Here is a 15,896-nt window from a genome sequence, read left to right on the forward strand (position 1 = left end):
TACGTGGACGTAAAAAGATATGGAATGTTAATAATGTTTGTCTTATCTACAAAACTTTGAGTTCTCACATTAAACATTAGAGGCATTACGTTTCAGCACATCTTCGTACGTCTCATGTTATTTTTCTTATTCCATAAAACACTTACTCTTACTGCGAGAGTTACTTCAGTCTTCGATTTTAATTAATGTAGCGACTCCAGGTACACTACTGGCCATTAAAATTGCTACACCACGAAGATGACGTGCTACAGACCCGAAATTTAACCGACTGGAAGAAGATGCTGTGATATGCAAATGATTAGCTTTTCAGAGCATTCACACAAGGTTGGCGCCGGTGGCAACACCTACAACGTGCTGACATGAGGAAAGTTTCCAACCGATTTCTCATACACAAACAGCAATTGACCGGCGTTGCCTGGTGAAACGTTGTTGTGATGCCTCGTGTAAGGGGGAGAAATGCGTACCATCACGTTTCCGACTTTGATACAGGTCAGATTGAAGCCTATCGCGATTGGGGTTTATCGTATCGCGAAATTGCTGCTCGCGTTGGTCGAGATCCAATTTCTGTTAGCAGAATATGGAATCGGAAAGTTCAGGAGGGTAATACGGAACACCGTGCTGTATCCCAACGGCCTCGTACCACTAGCAGTCGAGATGACAAGCGTCTTATCTGCATGACTGTAGCGCATCGTGCAGGGACGTCTCGATCCCTGAGTCAACAGATGGGGACGTTTGCAAGACAACAACTATCTCCACGAACAGTTCGACGACGTTTGCAACAGCATGGACTATCAGCTCGGAGACCATGGCTGCAGTTACACTTGACGCTGCATCACTGACAGGAGCGCCTGCGATGGTGTACTCAACGACGAACCTGGGTGCACGAATGGCAAAACGTCATCCAGGTTCAGTTTACAGCATCATGATTGTCGCATCCGTGTTTGGCGACATCGCGGTGAAGGCACATTGGAAGCGTGTATTCATCATCGCCATACTGGCGCATCAGCCGGCGTGATAGTATCGGGTGCCATTGGTTACACGTCTCGGTCACCTCTTGTTCACATTGACGGCACTTTGAACAGTGGACGTTACATTTCAGATATGTTACGACCCGTGGCTCTACCTTTCATTCGATCCCTGCGAAACGCTACATTTCAGCAGGATAATGCACAACTGCATGTTTCAGGTCCTGTACGATCCTTTATGGATACAGAAAATGTTCGACTGCTGTCCTGGCCAGTACATTCTCCACATTTTCCAGATCTCTCACTAATTGAAAACGTCTGGTCAATGGTGGCCGAGCAACTGGCTAGTCACAATACGCCAGTCACTACTCTTGATGAACTGTGGTATCGTGTTGAAGCTGCATGGGCAGCTGTACCTGTATACGCCATCCAGGCTCTGTTTGACTCAATGCCCAGGCGTATCAAGGCCGTTATTACGGCCGGAGGTGGTTGTTCTGGGTATTGATTTCTTACGATCTATGCACCAAAATTGTGTGAAAATGTAATCACATGTCACTTCTAGTATAATATATATGTCCGATGATTACCCGTTTATCATCTGCATTTCTTCCTGGTGTAGCAATTTTAATGGCCAGTAGTGTATTACGCGTTTCCGTGTCATCATAATTTTTCTACGTGAATAATGAACCGAGTTTACGTACAGTGTACTTGTCAAGAAAGCCTCATTATGACTTCACATGGGGACGGAGCCAGTTTTCCTAATACTACAACCACTTCACTTTATAAGTTGCCAGAAATAAAGCGATGAACATCCCTGTATTTTCCTCTGCCCCAATTTTCATTTGCTAACCACTGAAACTAATCGTCCATTAATTATCTTGAATATTGTATTGATTCTAACAAGATAACCGACTTCACTCTGCCTGTTACCAACATGTCCTCAATTTTCATGACTGATTCTTTCTTGTCACATCCTTACTGTGTGTTTCAAATGGTTCAAATGGCTCTGAGCTCTATGAGACTTAATATTGTGTGTTTCAATACACTCGCTTTTCCAGGAGTACCATCTGCTCAATCTGTGACAGTTGTCAGTGTATCGAATGTGTTGACATGTGAGCGCAACGCAATCCAATTACAGTAGTTTTCCTGCTTCTACATTCACTGCGTCGCCAACTCACAAGCTCACTATCACACTTCAGCGTTACCTAGGCCTCAGGAAAAGCTACAGATCAGTCAGTCACCACAAACAGAATCTTTGCTGTCACATTCATTAGCTTCGTCAAATCACAATCTGTGCCACCTTCCGAGCTACACTCCTTGTTGGGCTAAGCCGCAGATCAGTCTCCGCAGAAATACCTCACCACACAATTAACACTTCATAGAAGCGTTCCAAAAGCCCCTTCTAATTACAGATCAAGAAAGCCTATGGAGTGAAAAGTCTTCCTCGACTTCACATTGTGAGTTACTGAAACATCAGATCATTCTCAGGACCAAAAACAGATGCTGCAATTTCATGGCTGGATGGCTAAGACACCAATATTTAAGGTTAATGTTTGGTGTCCGTCTTTCCTAATTAACTGTCAGTTTCGAAATGGAAATTGATTGTTCAATTAATCAGTCGTTCTTCTTCTTATTACTTATTTTATCGATCATTTTATTGTTCTTTTACTGTCGATTTTAATCGTCAGTCAACTGATCACCCTACTGTTCTCTTTATTGCTCGTTTTTAAGCGCTCATTTTACAGTTTATTTTTCTTATTTAAACACCTAGTGTACCTTCTATGTCACAGTGTTCATGAAAGACGATAAGTAAATAAAAAAAGAATAAGATGGCCCTACAGTTCTTTAGTTATCTGACAGATGCTTAGTACTACCCATTCTAGTCCCTTTACATCATGAGCAAACCCACCCCTTTTCTCCTATACAGTGATTACTCCCCACCAACGGAAAACCGTTCGGTTTGTTATCGATGGCAATTAATTGGTGCACTGTCTCATCCGGCGTCCATACGAATATCTGTTACGTATGTGATCTAGCCGGATCCGATGGCGATTAAGGTACAATAACGTTTCTGAAAACTAAGACAACTACGTAAATGATTCCTATGCAAACATTAGATTAATCAAAGGGTAACGCAGTGCATATCTCCTTCTTGTTCTGCACTTGTAAATATCTCTGTTGATATCAAACTTGGATGGACTGTTATAAGTGAATAAATGTGCTGCGAGGTTATGGTTTAAATTCCTAGCTGCTTATAGAGATACCTTCCAGATATACTCGTACGTGCGTGAACTCCACACATAATTCTAATTAATTAGTTTTACCCAATGATTACTTTCTGCCTACGCAAGTTACCCCACAATATTATCGAATAAGACATCAACTAAAAGAAAATATGTAAAATATGTCAACTTATTCACTTCTACATCCCCAGAGCTGGCAAGCCGTCAAGCAGGTCTTTCCAGAGGCGCTCACCGGCGTAATTTCATAGTGGACGTTTATACCGCCATTTCCTCCGGCACGGCCCTCAGAGGCGGCTGAAGTGCGCATACCGAACATTCAGAATCCATTACTGCGGCCCCCGTGGGACTGCAGACGGCAGTAAACGCGCCGCTACAAGCATCCGTGCGCCGAACTGTACCACAGAGCGCAGCGGGCGCAAGCCGCCCTCCGGTTTCCATTGGCCATTTCGCTCGCAAATGCTCCCAAATATGAGCTCCGTTGTCCCAGCTTACCGTCTCGGCCAGGGCATTCGCGGTTTCGGTAACAGTGTACGAGTGTCGCCGGCTCCGCACAGCTACAAGCGATGGTGGTGGCAGCGATGCACCAGTCGAATCGTTTTCACTCGACCTAAGTATTCTCAGTCCTTACTGGCGAAGCAGCTACATTGCTTTGGTCTTCAAACCTTCTACAAGATAAACATATTCTATTATTATTTTATCTTTTGGTCCATGAGTCTTCAGACTAATTTGGCGTGGGGTGCCAGAACTTAGGACGGAAGCTATCTTCGTGAAGGCTGCAATTTTGGCCCACGGACAAGTCCACCTGCGACAACGCCGCCACATGCCACTTTCTGCCTTACAGACACTACTGGTTTATGTCTACGTTGTGCCTTTCAGTACTGGACTTCCTTCTACACACACTATGTCATCAAACGTATCCGGGCGTCTGGCTGAAAATGACTTACAACATCGTGGCGTTCTCCATCTGTAGTACTGGCCCACCCTTGACCTTGATGACAGATTCCACTCTCGCAGGCACATACGTCAATCATGTGCTGCCAGGTTTTTTGGGGAATGGCAACGCATTCTTCTCGTAGTGCTGCCCAGAGGAGAGGTAACGATGTCGGGCGGTGAAGCCTGGCACGAAGTTCACGTTTCAAAACATCCCAAAGGTGTTCTGTAGGATTCAGGTCAGGACTCAGTGCAGGCCAGTCCGTTACAGGGATGTTATTGTTCTGCAACCACTCCGATACAGGCTGTGCATTATGAACAGGTGCACGATCGTGTTGAAAGATGCAATCGCCATCCCCGAATTGTTCTTCAACAGTGGTAATGATTTAACTCTTAAACACATTATAAATAAAGAAAGGATGTTCAGTAGAGAAACATACACCGCATTTTTAGACTTAAAGAACGCATTCGATCAAGTAGGCAGGAAAATCTGATGAAACGTATTACACAAGAAAGGATTTGTTTACCACATAACAAATGTGACAGAAAGTCTATGTATAGGTGCGAATGTAAGAGTGAAGACTAACCTTGCTACAGCAGAAGATATACCTGCTAACAAAAGGCCCTGACACCGGTGAGGCTTCCCATCCCAATCTTTTAATATACTGTGCACAATGGCGATAAGATACAAACATTGAAAGAACAAATTTATCTGAGCTTGAGATTATTACATGACATATTATTTTAAAATAAAATGCTTTTTGCAAACGACCTTGCAACTGTACAGCATAACGAAAACTTGCTACGAAGATCGATATTCCCGAAGAATATAATGTGAAAATATCCATACCAAATACAAAATTGATGACTTTAAAAGGGACAAAACCGCTGAGGACTAAGATCATAACAGGAAAGAAAACCATTGAGCAAGTTAGTCACTTTGGTTACCTGGGAAATACTGTAAAGTACCAGAATGAATTCGACATTGTAAGCCAACAGCAGAAATATCAAATGATGTGCGGAACAATCAAGAGAAATTTGAGAAATAAGATGAGAAAAGACACTAAAATTTACTTTTATAAAGTAATGGTCACCCTCACATTGCTATTTCAGTGTGAAACTTGGACGACTACTAAAAATCAGGAAAGTAAAACATCAGGCGGCAGAAACGAAATTTCTAAGGCAAGTGAAGGGCTGCACAAGATTAGGCAGACAAGAAACGAAGACATAAGAGCAGCGCTTCTGATATGTGCCACAAATAAGAATATCAAGTTCAGTCGACAAAGCTGCCTGGAACATCTATAACGACTGCCAGATTCAAGACTACCAAATCAAGCGTTGAATTTCAGGGCTTTAGATAGTAGATCCTCAGAAACACCAAGAAAAAGACGGCTGGAATAATTTTCTGGGCTATCTCATCACTTACAAGGATTGCACGAAAGCGAGCAGTAAGAATATGAGTGTTCACCAACAGACGTTGTGTAGGCATTTATTCAAAGAGCTAGATATTTTAACTGTGCCGTCACAACACAGTTTTTCGCTAAGTAAATTAATCACAAATAATACGTCACAATTTAACAGGAACAGATATGTACATACCTACAAAACTAGAGGGCTTTTGGTTCAAATGGCTTTGAGCTCTATGGGACTTAACTGCTGTGGTCATCAGTCCCCTAGAACTTAGAACTACTTAAACCTAGCTAACCTAATGGACACCACACACATCCATGCCCGAGGCAGGATTCGAACCTGCGACCGTAGCGGTCGCGCGGTTCCAGACTGTAGCGCCTAGAACCGCTCGGCCACTCTGGCCAGCAACACTAGAGGGAAAAATATCCTTTATAATGCTTTGTTAAATGTGTTTGTGGGTCAGAGAGGAGTTGAATATACAGCAATAAAAATTTATTATAATTTGCTCGACTACATAAAATCTTTGACAGGCAGCGAAGCTAGTTGTAAATACAATTTAGAATCATTTCTCCTGGACAACTTCTTCAATTACATTAACGAATTTCTAGTTAAAAGTGAAAAATAATCCCTAGGTCTTAAGTGTAGTTGCATGAGTACCAACAAAATGATAATGTGTCCATTAATGTTAACACTAATCTTTTATACGTACCCTGGAAAGTGACTTGTTCCACATCATTTCCGTAAAAGAATCGTTCAAATGATCTATGGAGCATGTAACTAACTAACTTGATACTTCGAAGACGGAACTGACATTTGGCCTAAACTATGATGAAAGAAGCAATGTTGCGAATAAGGACGTGACAGCTGCCTTTAAAGCTCCACGTCGGTAAAAAGAGCGCCAAGTTTGGCCGTTGGGCCTATGGATACATTACAGGTCCGACAGCCTGGCGCCTACGGACCAGAACACTCTATGCCTTCGCAGTCTTCAGGTGTACTTGGCCACGTTTTGCCAACTGTATGGGGTGCTCCCATTGGCTTAGGTTACGAAGGGTAATTGCATGTTCTTTCAGCCGCCACCGTTTGTGTTGGTTTTTAGAATGAAGTCGTCAGGGACTTGCTCTATGGAAATTCGAACCGCAGGTCTATAAAACCACCACAATCACGCCATCCCGTTATTGTCGCCCATTTTTTCTCAGTCCTTTCTTGAGTTACGTGACCGTTCACAGCCCATGTCCACCACTGGGGTGTATCTTGTAAACCGCTTGCTTGAGATGACCCGTCTCGTCATTATCTACCCTTCCGGCATAGAACACCTTTTCTTTGGTTATTACATCTTTTCCTTTGCATATATATATATATATATATATATATATATAGGGTGGTCCACAGGTCGTGAGCGGGCCAAATATCTCACGAAATAAGTGTCAAACGAAAAAACTACAAAGAACGAAACTTGTCTAGCTTGAAGGGGGAAACCAGATGGCGCTATAGAAACCACCATTTTTTTATTACATATTCGTGTAGTACGTAAAGAAATATGAATGTTTTAATTATACCACTTTACCGCTTTGTGATAGATGGCACTGTAATAGTCCCAAACATATGGCTCACAATTTTAGACGAACAGTTGGTAACAGCTAGGTTTTTTAAATTAAAATACAGAACGTAGGTACGTTTGAACATTTTATTTCGGTTATTCCAATATGATACATGTACCTTTGTGAACTAATCATTTCTGAGAACGCATGCTGATACAGCGTGATTACCTGTAAATACCTCATTAACGGAATAAATGCTCAAAATGATGTCCGTCAACCTCAATGCAATTGTCAATACATGTAACGACATTCCTCTCAACAGCGAGTAATTCGTCTTGCGTAATGTTCGCACACGCATTGACAATGCGCTGACGCATGTTGTCAGGCTTTAACGGTGGATCACGATAGCAAATATCCTTCAACTTTCCACACATATAGAAATCCGGGGACGTCAGATCCGGTGAACGTGCGGGCCATGGTATGGTGCTTCGACGACCAATCCACCTGTCATGAAATATGCTATTCAATACCGTTTAACAGCACGCGATTTATGTGCCGGACATCCATCATGATGGAAGTACATCGCCATTCTGTCATGCAGTGAAACATCTTGTAGTAACATCGGTAGAACATTACGAAGGAAATCAGCATACATTGCACCATTTAGATTGCCATCGATAAAATGGGGGCCATTTACTTCCTCCTATAATGCCGCACCATACATTAACGCGCCAAGGTCGCAGCCATAGTGGATTTTCCGTTGCCCAATAGTGCATATTATGCCGGTTTACGTTACCGCTGTTGGTGAATGACGCTTCTTCGCTAAATAGAACGCGTGCAAAAAATCTGTCATCGTCCCGTAATTTCTCTTGTGCCCAGTGGCAGAACTGTACACGACGTTCAGAGTCGTCGCCATGCAATTCCAGGTGCATACAAATATGGCACAGGTGCAATCGATGTTGATGCAGCATTCTCAACATCGAAGTTTTCGGGATTCCCGATTCTTGCGCAATTTGTCTGCTACTGATGTGCGGATTAACCGCGACAGAAGCTAAAACACCTACTTGGGCATCATCATTTGTTGCAGGTCGTGATTGAAGTTTCACATGTGGCTGAACAGTTCCTGTTTCCTTATATAACGTAACTATCCGGCGAACGGTCAAGACACTTAGATGATGTCGTCCAGGATACCGAGCAGCATACATAGGACACGCCCGTTGGGCACTTTGATCACAATAGCCATACATCAATACGATATCGACCTTTTCTGCAATTGGTGGATGGTCCATTTTAACACGGGTAATGTATCACGAAGAAAATACCGTCCGCACTGGCGGAATGTTACGTGATACTACGTACTTGTACATTTGTGACTATTACAGCACTATCTATCACAAAGCGAAAAAAGTGGCCCAACTAAAACATTCATATTTCTTTACGTACTACACGAATATGTAATAAAAAAAATAGGGGTTCCTATTTTAAAAAACGCACTTGATATCCGATTGACCTATGGCAGCGCCATCTAGCGGGCAAACTATAGCGCCATCTCGTTTTCCCCTTCAAGCTGGACGAGTTTGGTTCTTTGTAGTTTCACTGTTTATTTTGTTGTTTCATGTTAGTTACACGTTTCATGGGTCATTTGCATGAGCCATTCATCTAAATGATGTGGAACGAGTCAGTTGAAAGGATATAGATAGATGCTTAGTGTAACCTTTAACGAACGCGTTAATTTTAGTTCTACGCATTCAACTACACTTTTATTTAATTATTTATTCACTATTTACTGGATACCAGGTTTTCAGTAGAAATTCGTCAGTGGAATGGAAGCAGTTGTCCAGAAGAAATGATTTTAAATTAGATTTAAAACTTGCTTCTCTACCCGTCAGACATTTTATGTTATTGGGCAAATGATCAAACATTTTTGTTGCTGCTTTCTGAACTCCTTCCTGAGCCACTGATAGCTTTAACAGCGGGTAATAAAGGTCATTTTTCTGTCTAGCGTTTTAGTCATGTACATTACAGCTATTTTCAAATGATCGATTATTTATGACGAATATCATTAGCGAAAACATGTATAAATGCCTAGCCCCTTGAGGAGGTATCTACATAACGTCCGTGGGTAGCTTTTGTGCAGTCAACATTTTCTTTCTAGGTGTTGAGTTACACCAGAGAACTATTCCGTAAGATGTTACAGAGAGGAAAAATGCAAGATATGTTAGAAGGCTAACTTAACAGAGAAACAAGACGCGCTGCAGGCGATGTTGTGCTGTTAGTAAAGGCATTGGCGTCGGTCGTCTACTGCCATAGCCCAAAAAAGCCGCATGTCCTAACGTATAATTTCGTCATTCGTCCCACACTGATGTCTGTAATTACTTCACCCAGGGTTGCTTGTAGGTTAGCACTAACAACTCTGCGCAAACGCCACTGTTACCGATCTTTAAGAGAAGGCTGCCGGCCACTGCATTGACCGTAGCGACCGGTAATACCTGAACTTTGGTATTTTCGGCATCCTCTTTGCACTGTGGATCTCGGAATATTGAATTCCCGAACGATTGCCGAATGGGAATGTCCCATGCGTCTAGCTTTCGCGTTCAGAGTCTGTTAGTTCCCGTCACACAGCCATAAACACATCGGAAATGTTATCACAGGAATCACCTGAGAGCCGGCAGCTGCGGCCGAGCGGTTCTAGGCGCTTCAGTCTGGATCGCGCTGCTGCTACGGTAGAGGTTTCGAATCCTGCCTCGGGCATGGCTGTGTGTGATGTCCTTAGGTTAGGTAGGTTTAAGTAGCTAAGGGGACTGATGACTTCACATGTTAAGTCCCATAGTGCTTTAGGCCATTTGAATCACTTGAGTACAAATGACAGCTCTGCAACTGCACTGCCCTTTTTTAACTTGTGTACCTACTACCGCCTTCTGTTTATGTGCATGTCGCTTTCCCATGACTTGTCATCTCAGTGTGAGCTGAAAACAATAACGTTCCTATCACACTTCTCTAGGGCGCTCCTGGCAATACCCTTGACCTTGACGAACACTCGGCATCGGTTCCAACAATATAATGAATTTCCTTGAGATAGAGAAGTTGCTGACCATGCTTCAGCACGGCTTTAGAAAGCATCGCTCCTGCGAACAGCAACTCGCCCTTTTCTCACGTGATATCTTGTGAAACATGGATGAAGGGTATCAGACGGATGCCATATTCCTTGACTTCCGGAAAGCGTTTGACTCGGTGCCCCACTGCAGACTCCTAACTAAGGTAGGAGCATATGGGATTGGTTTCCAAATATGTGAGTGGCTCAAAGACTTCTTAACCCAGTACGTTGTCCTCGATGGTGAGTGTTCATCGGAGGTGAGGGTATCATCTGGAGTGCCCCAGGGAAAAGTGGTAGGTCCGCTTTGTTTTCTATCTACATAAATGATCTTTTGGATAGGGTGGATAGCAATGTGCAGCTGTTTAGTGTTGATGCTGTGGTGTACGGGAAGGTCTCGTCGTTGACTGACTGTAGGAGGATACAAGATGACTAGGACAGGATTTGTGATTGGTGTGAAGAATGGCAGCTAACTCTAAATATACACTCCTGGAAATAGAAAAAAGAACACATTGACACCGGTGTGTCAGACCCACCATACTTGCTCCGGACACTGCGAGAGGGCTGTACAAGCAATGATCACACGCACGGCACAGCGGACACAACAGGAACCGCGGTGTTGGCCGTCGAATGGCGCTAGCTGCGCAGCAATTGTGCACCGCCGCCGTCAGTGTCAGCCAGTTTGCCGTGGCATACGGAGCTCCATCGCAGTCTTTAACACTGGTAGCATGCCGCGACAGCGTGGACGTGAACCGTATGTGCAGTTGACGGACTTTGAGCGAGGGCGTATAGTGGGCATGCGGGAGGCCGGGTGGACGTACCGCCGAATTGCTCAACACGTGGGGCGTGAGGTCTCCACAGTACATCGATGTTGCTGCCAGTGGTCGGCGGAAGGTGCACGTGCCCGTCGACCAGGGACCGGACCGCAGCGACGCACGGATGCACGCCAAGACCGTAGGATCCTACGCAGTGCCGTAGGGGACCGCACCGCCACTTCCCAGCAAATTAGGGACACTGTTGCTCCTGGGGTATCGGCGAGGACCATTCGCAACCGTCTCCATGAAGCTGGGCTACGGTCCCGCACACCGTTAGGCCGTCTTCCGCTCACGCGCCCCATCGTGCAGCCCGCCACCAGTGGTGTCGCGACAGGCGTGAATGGAGGGACGAATGGAGACGTGTCGTCTTCAGCGATGAGAGTCGCTTCTGCCTTGGTGCCAATGATGGTCGTATGCGTGTTTGGCGCCGTGCAGGTGAGCGCCACAATCAGGACTGCATACGACCGAGGCACACAGGGCCAACACCCGGCATCATGGTGTGGGGAGCGATCTCCTACACTGGCCGTACACCACTGGTGATCGTCGAGGGGACACTGAATAGTGCACGGTACATCCAAACCGTCATCGAACCCATGATGAAGCGTCGTCTCACGCGGTCTGCACGTCCAGCACGAACGCTGGTCCAACTGAGGCGCCAGGTGGAAATGGCATGGCAAGCCGTTCCACAGGACTACATCCAGCATCTCTACGATCGTCTCCATGGGAGAATAGCAGCCTGCATTGCTGCGAAAGGTGGATATACACTGTACTAGTGCCGACACTGTGCATGCTCTGTTGCCTGTGTCTATGTGCCTGTGGTTCTGTCAGTGTGATCATGTGATGTATCTGACCCCAGGAATGTGTCAATAAAGTTTCGCCTTCCTGGGACAATGAATTCACGGTGTTCTTATTTCAATTTCCAGGAGTGTAGATAAATGCAAATTAATGCAGATGAATAGGAAAAAGAGTCCCGTAATGTTAGAATACTCCCGTAGTATAGCGCTTGACACAGTCACGTCGATTAAATATTTGGGCGTAACATTGCAGAGCTATATGAAGTGGGAAAAGCATGTAATGGCAGTTGTATGGAAGGCGGATATTCGGCATCGGTTGATTGGTAGAATTTTGGGTAGATGTGGTTCATCTGCAAAGGAGACCGCTTATAAAACACTAATACAACCTATTCTTGAGTACTGCTCGAGCGTTTTGGATCCCTATCAGATCGGAGTGAGGGAGGACATAGAAGCAACTCAGAGGCGGGCTGCTAGATTTGTTACTGGTAGGTTTGAACATCACGCGAGTGTTACGGAAATGCTTCAGGAACTCGGGTGGGAGTCTCTGAAGGATAAGAAGCGTTCTTTCCGTGAATCGCTACTGAGGAAATTTAGAGAACCAGCATTTGAGGCTGACTGCCGTACAGTTTTACTGCTGCCAACTTATATTTTGCGGAAAGACCACAAAGATAAGATAAGAGAGATTAGAGTTCGTACAGAGGCATACAGGTGGTCATTTTTCCCTCGTTCTGTCCCTCCGCCACGCACCGTATGGTGGACTGCGTGGTATGTATGTAGATGCAGATGTTGATACTGGATTCTCTTACTTAAGAAGCCATCCCATGTTGCACAATCTTCACTGCGTCCCTGCTACATACAGCCACTCCAGGACGGCAAGTCTTCACACCGCCACCTGACCGCACTGCAGCCGTCTCGCCTGTCTGCACTGATGCCGCTCCACGCCGCAGAACCTCTACTGCAACCACGCAGCCGCTGCCTGTCCGTGCTGCATCCGTCTCAGCGCCGTCGTGCCTCGTAGCCGCCGCCTGCCACCTGCCGTGCCGCAGCCATTGTACCTGTCCGCGCCGACGTCTGTCCACACCGCAGTGCCTCTGTCGCCGCCTGCGAGCTGTAGTGTCTCTGCTGCTGCTTGCTTGCCGCAGCGCCTCCGTCGCCACCCGCTGTGTCGCGGCGCCACTGCCGCCGCAGCCTCCGTGCCGTCGCCGTCCCCTCAAAGCCGCATTGTCTCCACAGCCGTCGCCTCCGAGCCGCAGTGTCTCTGCACCGCAGACGTTGATCTCCGGCGTCGCCTTCCACAGCACATTCTACCGTCGCTGTAAACGAAGGATTTTTTCTTAAATAACGCAAGCAGTTGCGTGTTTCATCGTTTATGTTTCGAATAGCCACCCACTGTTGAAGAAATAATGTCTCTTAATATAAAAAAAAAGTTTACATGAGTATACGTAAAGAAGAAACATTCGCTACTACACTACTGGCCATTAAAATTGCTACACCACGAAGATGACGTGCTACAGACGCGAAATTTAACCGACAGGAAGAAGATGCTGTGATATGCAAATGATTAGCTTTTCAGAGAATTCACACAAGGTTGGCGCCGGTGGCGACACCTACAACGTGCTGACACGAGGAAAGTTTCCAACCGATTTCTCATACATAAACAGCACTTGACCGGCGTTGCCTGGTGAAGCGTTTTTGTGATGCCTCGTGTAAGGAGGAGAAATGCATACCATCACGTTTCTGACTTTGATAAAGGTCGGATTGTAGCCTATCGCGATTGCGGTTTATCGTATCGCGACATTGCTGCTCGCGTTGGTAGAGATCCAATTACTGTTAGCAGAATATGGAATCGGTGGCTTCAGGAGGATAATACAGAACGCCGTGCTGGATCCCAACGGCCTCGTTTGTCTAGCAGTCGAGATAACAGGCATCTTATCCGCATGGCTGTAACGGATCGTGCAGCCACGTCTCGATCCCTGAGTCAACAGATGGGGACATTTGCAAGACAGCAACCATCTGCAGGAACAGTTCGACGACGTTTGCAGCAGCATAGAGACCATGGCTGCGGTTACCTTGACGCTGCATCACAGACAGGAGCGCCTGCGATGGTGTACCTGGATGCACGAATGGCAAAACGTCATGTTTTCGGATGAATCCAGGTTCTGTTTAAAGCATCATGGTGGTCGTGTCCGTGTTTGACGACATCGCGGTTAACGCACATTGGAACCGTGTATTCGTCATCGCCATACTGGCGTGTCACCAGGCGTGATGGTATGGGTTGCCATTGGTTACACGTCTCGGTCACCTCTCGTTCGCATTGACGGCACTTTGAAAAGTGGACGTTACAATTCAGGTGTGTTACGACCCGTGGCTCTACCCTTCATTCGATCCCTGCGAAACCCTACATTTCAGCAGGATAATGCACAACCGCATGTTGCAGGTCCTGTACGGGCCTTTCTGGATAGAGAAAATGTTCGATTGCTGCCCTGGCAAGCACATTCTCCAGATCTCTCTCCAACTGAAAACGTCTGGTCAATGATGGCCGAGCAACTGGCTCGTCACAATACGCCAGTCACTACTCTTGATGAACTGTGGTATCGTCTTGAAGCTGCATGGGCAGCTGTACCTGTACACGCCATCCAAGCTCTGTTTGACTCAATGCACAGGCGTATCAAGGCCGTTATTACGGCCAGAGATGGTTGTTCTGGGTACTGATTCCTCAGGATCTATGCACCCAAATTCCGTGAAAATATAATCACATGTCAGTTCTAGTATAATATATTCGTCCAATGAATACCTGTTTATCATCTGAATTTCTTCTAGGTGTAGCAATTTTAATGGCCAGTAGTATATTTATGCAAATCTCGTTAAGTACGAGAAAGCTAAACATCTGTATGCAACACAGCTTATCGAACTTACAAGGCTTGCACTTTCTTGAATTATTTAATGTTCAACGTTAAAACTTCCTTTCAGAAAGATGGCCTGGCCAGTGGTTCGACTCTGCATGGGATATTATCGGAAATATTTATTAATGCTCTGGAAAACAAATTTTTTGATATTTAAAAATGATGAGTCGAGATCGCAGTAACAGTTCTTTACTAACCGATTTCTGCTTCTCAGATTTTTCGTGATATCACGATCGCACACGAAAAATCCCAGGAACTGCCAGCACCAGCCACTGGGTGCCAAAAAATTCTGAAGGTGTCTTGCAGGTAAACGAAACCAGTTTAAATGTATGTTTGAACTTTAATGTGGCAACACTGCAGTGGAGACACTATGCAATGGAATCTACTATTGTCGCTGATAGCACACGTTGTTGACATACCTACCTTACCTCCGAGCAAATGGACTCGCCCGTCCCACAGTCACTTTTGGGCGAGCTGTCTGACGTAAGGGTGTCACTATTTTTTCGAAACAGGAACAACGCAGATGGATGAAGATTGAATGTGCCAGAGGTCGTACAGCAAGACAGCGTCATCAAGGTCTTCAAGAGGCGTGAGGGGAATCGGCATTGCCGTACAGAACGGTGGCACGTTGGTAAAAGCCTTTAACGAAGGTTGGCAAACTGTGGCAGACATGAATCGGGCAGGTCGTCCTAGCGTCTCTGAAGAGGAAGTGCATGCTGTTGCCGCGTTAGAGGACTGTTATCGACACCATACGATTCGTGAGCTCGCCCACGAAACGGGATTAGTGCATACGACTGTGCTTCGTATCCTGAAGGAATGCCTGGGCTTGCAAAACATTGCATCACGATGTGTTCCGCATGACTTGACGGAAATGCAGAAATGGATGCGTTACGACGCTGCTCAGACGCACTTGGACCGCTAGGAGAGCGAAGAAGAGGCTTTCTTACACCGTATCGTGACACTGGATGAGACATGGGCCACATCGTACTAGCCAAAACTGAAAAGCCAATCCAAAGAATGGCGTCATTATGGGTCACCGCTAAAGTCGAAAGTGCGTCAGAGCCCCAGTGTGTTGAAAGTTAAGGTGATTCTCAGGCACGACAGTAATAGTATTATCCTAGCACATTACAGCAGACCGTCAATGCACAGTTTTACTGTGGGTTTCTCGAGCATCACCTGCGACCAGCTTTGCGAAAGAAGCGGTGAA

The sequence above is a fragment of the Schistocerca cancellata genome, chromosome 2 (assembly GCF_023864275.1).
Source record: "Schistocerca cancellata isolate TAMUIC-IGC-003103 chromosome 2, iqSchCanc2.1, whole genome shotgun sequence".
Classification (NCBI taxonomy): domain Eukaryota; kingdom Metazoa; phylum Arthropoda; class Insecta; order Orthoptera; family Acrididae; genus Schistocerca; species Schistocerca cancellata.